Source organism: Castor canadensis, chromosome 1 (genome assembly GCF_047511655.1).
Source record: "Castor canadensis chromosome 1, mCasCan1.hap1v2, whole genome shotgun sequence".
NCBI lineage: Eukaryota > Metazoa > Chordata > Mammalia > Rodentia > Castoridae > Castor > Castor canadensis.
Genome location: NC_133386.1, coordinates 85,877,898 through 85,887,197, shown reverse-complemented (window position 1 = coordinate 85,887,197; position 9,300 = coordinate 85,877,898). Strand labels below are relative to the sequence as shown.

General features: G+C 41.0%; 2 pseudogenes; both read left to right on the top strand.

The window, feature by feature from the left end:
* The first annotated feature begins 4,993 nt into the window (after positions 1 to 4,993).
* LOC109694314 (small ribosomal subunit protein eS21 pseudogene) lies at positions 4,994 to 5,624 on the top strand (annotated as a pseudogene).
* Positions 5,625 to 5,933: 309 nt separating this feature from the next.
* Positions 5,934 to 6,032, top strand: LOC141416353 (U6 spliceosomal RNA; annotated as a pseudogene).
* The last annotated feature ends 3,268 nt before the right edge of the window (positions 6,033 to 9,300 follow it).

Here is a 9,300-nt window from a genome sequence, read left to right as displayed (position 1 = left end):
TCAACTGGGTCCTGGTTTTACCCAGCAAAGTCTATTAACTGCTTAATTAGGAGCTGTTGATTTTTTTCCGTACTTTTCTGTATGGTCTGTAAAAATCCTAGTGAATACCAGAACTATGGATTTTATTTCATTAAGATCTGTTATCTAGGTGTGGTGGTGCTCACTTGTTCAGCTACAGAGGAGGTCAAGGCAGGAGGGTCACTTGAGCCCAGGAATTTGAGGCCAGCTTGGGCAGCATAGATTCCACCTCAAACAAACAAAAATAAAATCATTTACCTCCATAGCCTGTTCTACTGAACTGAGCACTGAGCTGATGCCAAAGCAAACTTTTTTGGCCATAGCAGTCACAATTCGTGAAATGGAAAACTTTCTAGAACAAGAGTACAAATATCCTGTGTGTCAAAAATAGCTCAACATGTTTTAGATTGGTAGTGCTAGTTCATTTGTCATGGAACACTGCAGAAATTAATCCTATTCAGTTGAGAATTACAGTTGCATTCTGGAGTTATGACCAGCATCTTTGAAGTCAGTGAACAGCCAAGAGTTCTAGGTCCTGTGATGAGAGGAGAACATGCTTTCAGAAGAGAGAAAGAAAGAATACTATATCCTTCCCCACTTCTGGTTTTCCAGAGGATTTTCTTTCCTAATTGGGTTTGCTTTTCCTAGCTTTTTTTTTTTTTTTTTTACACTTCAAAATCCATAAGTGTTCTCTTACTCAGTATTGCTTAAGTGGCATCAAAATCACCTCCATTGTTTACAGGTCTTTGGAAACTTCCATAACTAGTTAAACTCGAATTGAAGTATAACTCACTGCTCTCTCAGTGGGTACTGATTTTGAAGAGTAAAAATTCTTTAACTTTAGGGAACCATATCATGGTTACTAAATGATTGTTGATCTCATCCAATGGTAATCTCTGAGAGGGACCATGATTGTGCTGTTTTCTAAAAAGAGGCCATTACCAGCAGAATTTATTTATTTATTTTTTTCATTTTTCTTTTATTATTCATATGTGCATACAAGGCTTGGTTCATTTCTCCCCCCTGCCCCCACCCCCTCCCTTACCACCCACTCCACCCCCTCCCGCTCCCCCCCCTCCATACCCAGCAGAAACTATTTTGCCCTTATCTCTAATTTTGTTGTAGAGAGAGTATAAGCAATAATAGGAAGGAACAAGGGGTTTTGCTGGTTGAGATAAGGATAGCTATACAGGGCATTGACTCACATTGATTTCCTGTGTGTGGGTGTTACCTTCTAGGTTAATTCTTTTTGATCTCACCTTTTCTCTAGTACCTGTTCCCCTTTTCCTATTGGCCTCAGTTGCTTTAAGGTATCTGCTTTAGTTTCTCTGCATTAAGGGCAACAAATGCTAGCTAGTTTTTTAGGTGTCTTACCTATCCTCACCCCTCCCTTGTGTGCTCTCGCTTTTATCATGTGCTCATAGTCCAATCCCCTTGTTGTGTTTGCCCTTGATCTAATGTCCACATATGAGGGAGAACATACGATTTTTGGTCTTTTGGGCCAGGCTAACCTCACTCAGAATGATGTTCTCCAGTTCCCTCCATTTACCAGCGAATGATAACATTTCGTTCTTCTTCATGGCTGCATAGAATTCCATTGTGTATAGATACCACATTTTCTTAATCCATTCGTCTGTGCTGGGGCATCTTGGCTGTTTCCATAACTTGGCTATTGTGAATAGTGCCGCAATAAACATGGATGTGCAGGTGCCTCTGGAGTAACAGTCTTTTGGGTATATCCCCAAGAGTGGTATTGCTGGATCAAATGGTAGATCGATGTCCAGCTTTTTAAGTAGCCTCCAAATTTTTTTCCAGAGTGGTTGTACTAGTCTACATTCCCACTAGCAGTGTAAGAGGGTTCCTTTTTCCCCGCATCCTCGCCAACACCTGTTGTTGGTGGTGTTGCTGATGATGGCTATTCTAACAGGGGTGAGGTGGAATCTTAGTGTGGTTTTAATTTGCATTTCCTTTATTGCTAGAGATGGTGAGCATTTTTTCATGTGTTTTCTGGCCATTTGAATTTCTTCTTTTGAGAAAGTTCTGTTTAGTTCACATGCCCATTTCTTTATTGGTTCATTAGTTTTGGGAGAATTTAGTTTTTTAAGTTCCCTGTATATTCTGGTTATCAGTCCTTTGTCTGATGTATAATTGGCAAATATTTTCTCCCACTCTGTGGGTGTTCTCTTCAGTTTAGAGACCATTTCTTTTGATGAACAGAAGCTTTTTAGTTTTATGAGGTCCCATTTATCTATTACCAGCAGAATTTATATGGAAGTGAAATGAGTAGAAGGAACATTATTATTTACTTTAGACTCCTCTTAGTAGGCCCATGGGTAATTAAGGGATTAGAATTCAGTTTGTGGTCTCCACAGGGGACATCATGACAACAAAGATAAAGTTAATATTGCAGTAATTCTATTCCTATAAGCAAAGGATATTAGAAAATTTTAAGCAAAAGAGTTTAAATGTTCACATTTCATTGAGATTTTTACCTATACTAAAATTCATCTTGTGTATGTATGTGTGGAGTAGTGGTAGTAGTAGTGGGGATTGAAAGACAAGGGCTCTACCACTGATCTACACCCCCAACCATAAAATTTGTCCTTTTAAAGTATATAGTTTCAGGAAAAATGAGACCTGTTGAAGCTTCTAAGAATGAATGGGGAGAGGGAGGATAAAGGAGAATGATGGAGAGGGTGAATTTAAGAAACATTGTAAGCACTTTTGTAAATGTCACAATGTACCCCCAGTACAAGAATCACATAATTAAAAAATAAGGTATATAGATCTGTAAGTTATGTCAAATGTATACAGTTAACCACAATTAAAATATAGAACAGTTACTGTGCTTCAAAATTCCCCTGTAGCCCTTTGTATGTAGTCAACCCTCTTCTGCACTCCTGGCCTTTGGTAACCACTGATTTAGTTTCTATCTTAATTTTGTTTCTGCAGGGGTGTCATATAACTGGCCTCAAAAAGTGTATAGCCTTTTGAGTCCTGCTTCTTTCATTTAACAGGATGCACTTGAGATTCATACAGCTAATATAGCAAACAGTAACCTGTTCCTTTTTAAATTTATTTTCACTGGAGACTGGGTTTCCCCATGTAGCCCAGGCTAGTCTTGAACTCATTATGTAGCCCAGGCTGGTCCCAATTTTTATTTTTTTGGCGGTACTGGGTTTTGAACTCAGGGCTTCACGATAGCTAGGCAGACACTCTACCACTTAAGCCACTCCTACAGCCCTGGTCTCTAATTTGAGTTTGTGCCTCACTCTGTCTCCCAAGTACTGTGATTATAGATGTGAACTACCATGCCTGGCTCAAACTTTTTTTTTTTTGGGTGGGACTGGGATTTGAACTCATGGCTTCACACTTGCAAAGCAGGCACTCTACCACTTGAGCCATACCTCCAGACCATTTTGTTTTGGTTATTTTGGAGATGGGTCTCATGAACTATTTGCCCAGGCTGGCCATGAATCTCTGCCCTCCCAATCTCAGCCTCCCAAGTAGCTAGGATTACTTGCCCACAAGTAGCCACAGTCCACCTCTCAGGTGAAATGGCATTCCTTTAGACTTTGAATTTTTGTTTTGTTTTGAAACTGGACTTTATAGCCCAGGATAGCCTTGAGCTCACATTGTAGTCCCAGCTAGTCTTGAACTCAAGGATCCCCTTGTTTCTGCTTCCCACGTGCTGGGATCACAGGCAAGCACCACCAGAATTTTTATAATAGAATGTAAATTTGGCTTGCTGACAAGCTGAACCACTCCAGTACTTCAATCAATAACACATTATTTATATTCTGGGCTCCTAAACCACCTCGCAGTTAAATTAATTGCAATCTAGCGTCCACCGAAAGTAGCTGTGACAATGGATATTTATGGAAGTGAGCCATGGGTTCTCACAGTTGGCTGGCCATCAGAATTACTTATGGAGCTTGTAAAACAGATGCCAAAGCCTTCCCAGGCCAACTGAATCAGAATTGTGTGGGTAACACCTGACCATCTACATTTTTACAAGATCTTTATAAAATTCTGATGTGCAATCAGATTTGAGAATCAATGCTCAAGGGCTTGGTATTCATATATTCCGTTAGGTTGATTTTGTTTTTGTTTTTGGGTAAGACTGGGGTTTGAACTCAGGGCTTCTTGCTCAAAAAGCAGGCACTCTAACCAACTGAACCTTGCCTCCAGTCCATTTTGCTTTGACTGTTTTGGAGAAAGGATCTCACAAATTATTTGCTCAGGCTGGCCTCGAACTGCAGTCCTCCCAATCTCAGATTCCCAGGAAGCTAGGGTTACAGGCCCCCAGCACCCAGCCTGTAACCCTATTATCTATTTTAGATAATAGCTTTACACCGAGGTTAATTCCCAGTTCTAGAAAAATAGAAAAACAAAAACAAGCAAACTACAAACAAAAAAAAACACCAACCAGCTTTATTGATATATGTCACATAATATAAAACTCACATGCCCTTTTTTTTGCAGTGCTGAATATCTAACCTCAGGGCCTCATACATGATAGCCATGTACTCTAGCATGAGCTACCCTACCAGCCTCAAATTCACACTTGACAGGCAGAGTGGCTCAAGCGGTGGAGCGCCTGCCTAGCAAGTTTAAAGTGTACAGTCTTTAATATCTTCCCAGAGCTGCAGAACCATCACCATAATCTAATTTCAGAATATTTTCATCACTCCAAAAGGTGAGACTCTCTCCCCACCCCAACCACCTTTTTCTTTTTTTTTGAGACAGGGTCTTGCTAGCAGCCCAGAATGGTTTCAAACTGGGGAATCCTTGTACCCTTGGCCTCCCTGGTGCTAGTATTATAGGCATGTACCGTCATGCCCAGCATGTTACCCCTTTAAGGAAGGGCAAAGAAGTCACCTACAAAACTTCCTTTAGAATTCATAAGATCATGGCTGGGCACAGAAGTTTACAGCTGTAAGCCTGTCTACTTGGGAGGTGGAGATTGGGAGGATCTAGGTCCAAGGCCAGCCTGGGCAAAAAAAATTAGCAGGACCCCATCTCAACAACAAACAGGACATGGTGGTTTGTGCCTGAAATCCCAGTTACACAGAAATACGTAGGTAGGAGGACAGTGGTCCAGGCTGTCTGGGGAAAAAAGGAGGCACGCTATCTGAAAACTAAAACAAAAAGGGTTGGAACATGACTCAAGTGGTACAGCACACTTTGTGTCCTCGCGCTTGTCTTGGAGGCAACAGGCGCGGCTCCAACATGCAGAACGATGCAGGTGGGTTCGTGGACCTCCACATGCTGTGGCAGTGCTCCGCCAGCAGTCGCATCACTGGTGTCAAGGACCACAGGTCCACCCAGATGAGTGTGGCCGAGGTCAACAAGGTCACAGGCAGGGTTAACGGCCAGTTTAAGACATACGTATCTGTGGGGACATTCTCAGGGCGGGTGAATCAGATGACTCCATTCTCCGATTGGCCAAGGTTGATGGCATCCTCTCAAAGAACTTCTGACTGGAGAAAATTGTGGGTGTGGAATACTTGTTATAAATAAGAGTGAGAAGCCCAAAAAAAAAAACAAAAAACAAAAAAAAACAAGTGGTATAGCACCTGCCTTGCAAGCACAAGGCTCTGAGTTCAAACCCCATTATCAATAAAAAAAAAAAAAATTCATTAGGTCAATTCACACTCTAGCCCCAGGCCTAAACCAAACACTGGAGGGGCCTGCACTGACTAAGATTGATCTAAACTTATGAAGATTTATTAACTCTGGAGCAGCAAAGGAAAGTGAACAAATCTCTCCCTTTCTCCCTCCTTCCAGGTATTTTAATGTTATTTAAGTCTCCTGAAGGAGTGCACTATTCCTGGAGTTACTGCAATACTAAGTCAATGCTTGGAGAGTGGATGGAGCAAGTTCCTATCTTTCAAATTAAAAAAATGTTGGGTGCTCACTTTGGCAGCATATACTAAAATCGGAAGGATACAGAGATTAGCATAGTCCCTGCGCAAGGATGCATGCAAATTCGTGAAGCGTTCCATTAAAAAATAAAATAAAAATTTAAAAAATTTTGGGCTGGCAGAATGGCTCAAGCTGTAAGAGCACCTGCCTAGTAAGTGTGAGGCCTGGAGTAGCAAAAAAATTTGTAGTGCTAGGAACTAAACCCAGGGCCTCATGCACACCAGGCAAGTGCTCTGTCACTACGCTACATCCCAAGCCCTCCTGGTACCTTTAAGATAGAACTATATGACAGGAAGCTGGGAGCCATTAATATTTCAGTGTAATTTGCCTTTTCCTCAGCTGACTTCTAGTCTTGAACTGTTTTGTTTTCCTTAAAATGTCTCAACTATGTTCTAAGAAGTAAGTGGGGGATTATCAATAAATAAATGAAATAGGTTTAGTGGACCAAGATAAATGAGTTAATACATCCAGCTTTTATAAAACTGATAAAACAACAAAATTTACCATCTTAACCTTTTTCTTTTTTCTTTTTTTTTGTCTGGTGGTACTGGGAACTCAGGGCTTCACGCCTGCTAGGCTGGCACTCTGCCACTTGAGTTACTCCCCCAGTCCTGTTTTGTGATGGGTTTTTTTGAGAAAGGCTCTCTTGAACTATTCATCCGGGCTGGTCTCAAATCATGATCCTCTTAATCTCTGAGTAGCCAGGATTACAGGTGCAAGCCACTGGCGCCTGGCTCCCATACTAGTCATTTTAAAATGTACTCTTCAGTGACATTAAATACATTCAAACTTGTGAACTCTCAGCACCAACCATCTCCAGAACTCTTCCTCTTGCAAACTCAAACTGTATCCACTAAGCAGTGATTTCTCCTGCTCCCAACACCCTGGCAACTACTGTTACACTTACTGTGTTTATGAACTTCACTGCTCTGGAATCAGTTTGTCTTTTTTATGACTCGCTTATTTTGCTTAGCATAAAGTCCTTACTGTTCGTCCATGTTGTTGCATTTGTCTGAATTTCCTTCTTTTATTTGTTATTTTTGTATGGTACTGGGGTTTAAACTCAGGGCCTCACACTCGCTAGGCAGGTGCTCTGCCACTTGAGTCACTCTGCTAGCCCTTTTTTGTGTTGGGTGTTTCTGCCTCCTGAATAGCTAGGATTACAGGTGTGAGCCGCCAGTGCCTGGCCATTTCCTTCCTTTTTAAGGCCAGTATTTTACCTTATGTTAATCCATTTATGCACTGATGGACACATGGGTTGCTTCTTCTATTTTTTGCTATTTTGAATGTTACTATGAACATGGGTTTTACTATTTCTTCCTTCTAGTAATGTTCATAAATTTGAAAAGCACGAGTGTCTACAACTACTGTATTGCCTGCACTCAAGAGGCTTATATATTAAGGACATGTAACATTAGCTTATATATTAAAAAAAAAATTATAGCAGGGCTGGGGGCTTAGCTCAGTGTGAAGTGTTTGTCTAGCATTCATGATGCCCTGGGTTAAAGCGCCAGCACCATAAAGAAAAAAAATTAAGGTAGAATGGAATAAGTGCAGTAATAGCAATATTAGGGAGAGGGGGTCCCAGAGGAACAGTTCATTTTCATGTGTGCATTCTAGTAAAAGCACCTCAGCCAGCTCAGAATGAGCCCTTAAATCTCTGTTGGTGGCTTTCCTGATGATATTCCCAACTTCAAGGAGTTGAAATTTCTGAAATGGAAAAGTCATGGTCAGTTGGTGCTCGTGGCTCACACTTATAATCCTAGCTGCTTGGGAGGCTGAGATCGAAAGGATCATGGTTCAAGGCCAGCCTAGACAAATGGTTCTTGAGACTCCCATCTCCAAAATAACCAGAGCAAAATGGACTGGAGGTGTGGCTCAAGTGGTAGAGCAACTGCTTTGCAAGTGGGAAACCCTAGGTTCAAATTCCAGTCCCAACAAAAGAAAAAAGAAAAAAAGAAAAAGCCATGGTAATTTCCGTGTATTCAAAAATGACAAAATATTTTAAAAAACAATCAGTATAAAAGTTTTATTTGATTTTTATATTTACTCACAAAAATCAAGTTCTTGCCTATAATAGAACCTTATATTCAAAGCCATAACAGTTTAAGTAAGCCTAGGTCCACATCTTTATCCGCCCCAATGCCTAATGCATAGTGTTTCTTATTCATCATTTTTTAAAAATAATTTTTCTGTTTCTATTGAAATGAACTTTAGTACCAGGTTTTTCCAACTACAAGGCAGTGTGGCCTGTGGTGAGAGGAAATCACACATGGGAAACTTTCATTGGAGGCTGACTTGTGGTCAGTATGAGGATTTTTTTGAAGTAACTGGATTGAGCAAAATTGCATTAGCTATTTTTTTTTTTTCTACTAGCACATCTATTAACAGTACAGAAAGTAAGCTATTTCTTTTTTTTGGCAGTATTGAGGTTTAAACTCAGGGCTTTACGCTTGCTCAGCAGGCACTCTGCTACTTGAACCATTTCACCAGCCTTTTTTTGCATTGGGTATTTTCAAGATAGGGTCCCTCAATTATTTGCCAGGCTAGGTCGGAACTGATATCTTCCTGATCTCTGTTTCCTGAGTTGCTAGGATTACAGGTCTGAACCATCAATGCCCAGCACAGAAAGTCGGCTATTTTGAAATATTATTTTAAGTGATCTAATTGTGTGATACTGGAGTTTGAACTCAGGGCCTTATGCTGGCTAGGCAGTGCTTTACTGCTTGTGCCATAGTGATGTAATTTTAAGTAAGTTAGCATTTAAAATTGTGGGTGTAGACTCTATCATGTGACCTCAGACCAGTGAAGTAGCCCCATTACCGAGTTCTCTACCCCTTTGCCATCTGGGAGGAGCAGGATGTGTTGGCTAAGGTTTTCAAACCAGCCTGCAATGAATATGGCTTGCCTTACTTTCACTCTCAAGTTGTTCAAGAATAATAAAAAATACAGAACTGGCAGGATGGCTCAAGTGGTAGAGCACCTGCCTAGCAAGTGTGAGGTATTTGGTGCCAGTGGTTCACACCTATAATCCTAGCTACTTGGGAGGCTGAGATCAGGAGGATCGAAGTTCAAGGCCAGCCTAGGCAAATAGTTTGAGAGACACCCTCCATCTCCAAAATAACAGTAAAATAGACTGAGGTGTTGCTCAAGCATTAGAGCACCAGCTTTGCAAGTGTGAAGTCCTGAATTCAAGTTCAACCCATCCCAAATAAATAAATAATACAGTAACAAGAATTTGAGACCCAGGCATGGCACACCTGGAATTCTAGCACTCAGGAGGCTAAGGTGGGAGGATCATCAGTTTGAAGCCAATCTGGACAATATAAGGAGACCCTGACTCCAAAAAAGACT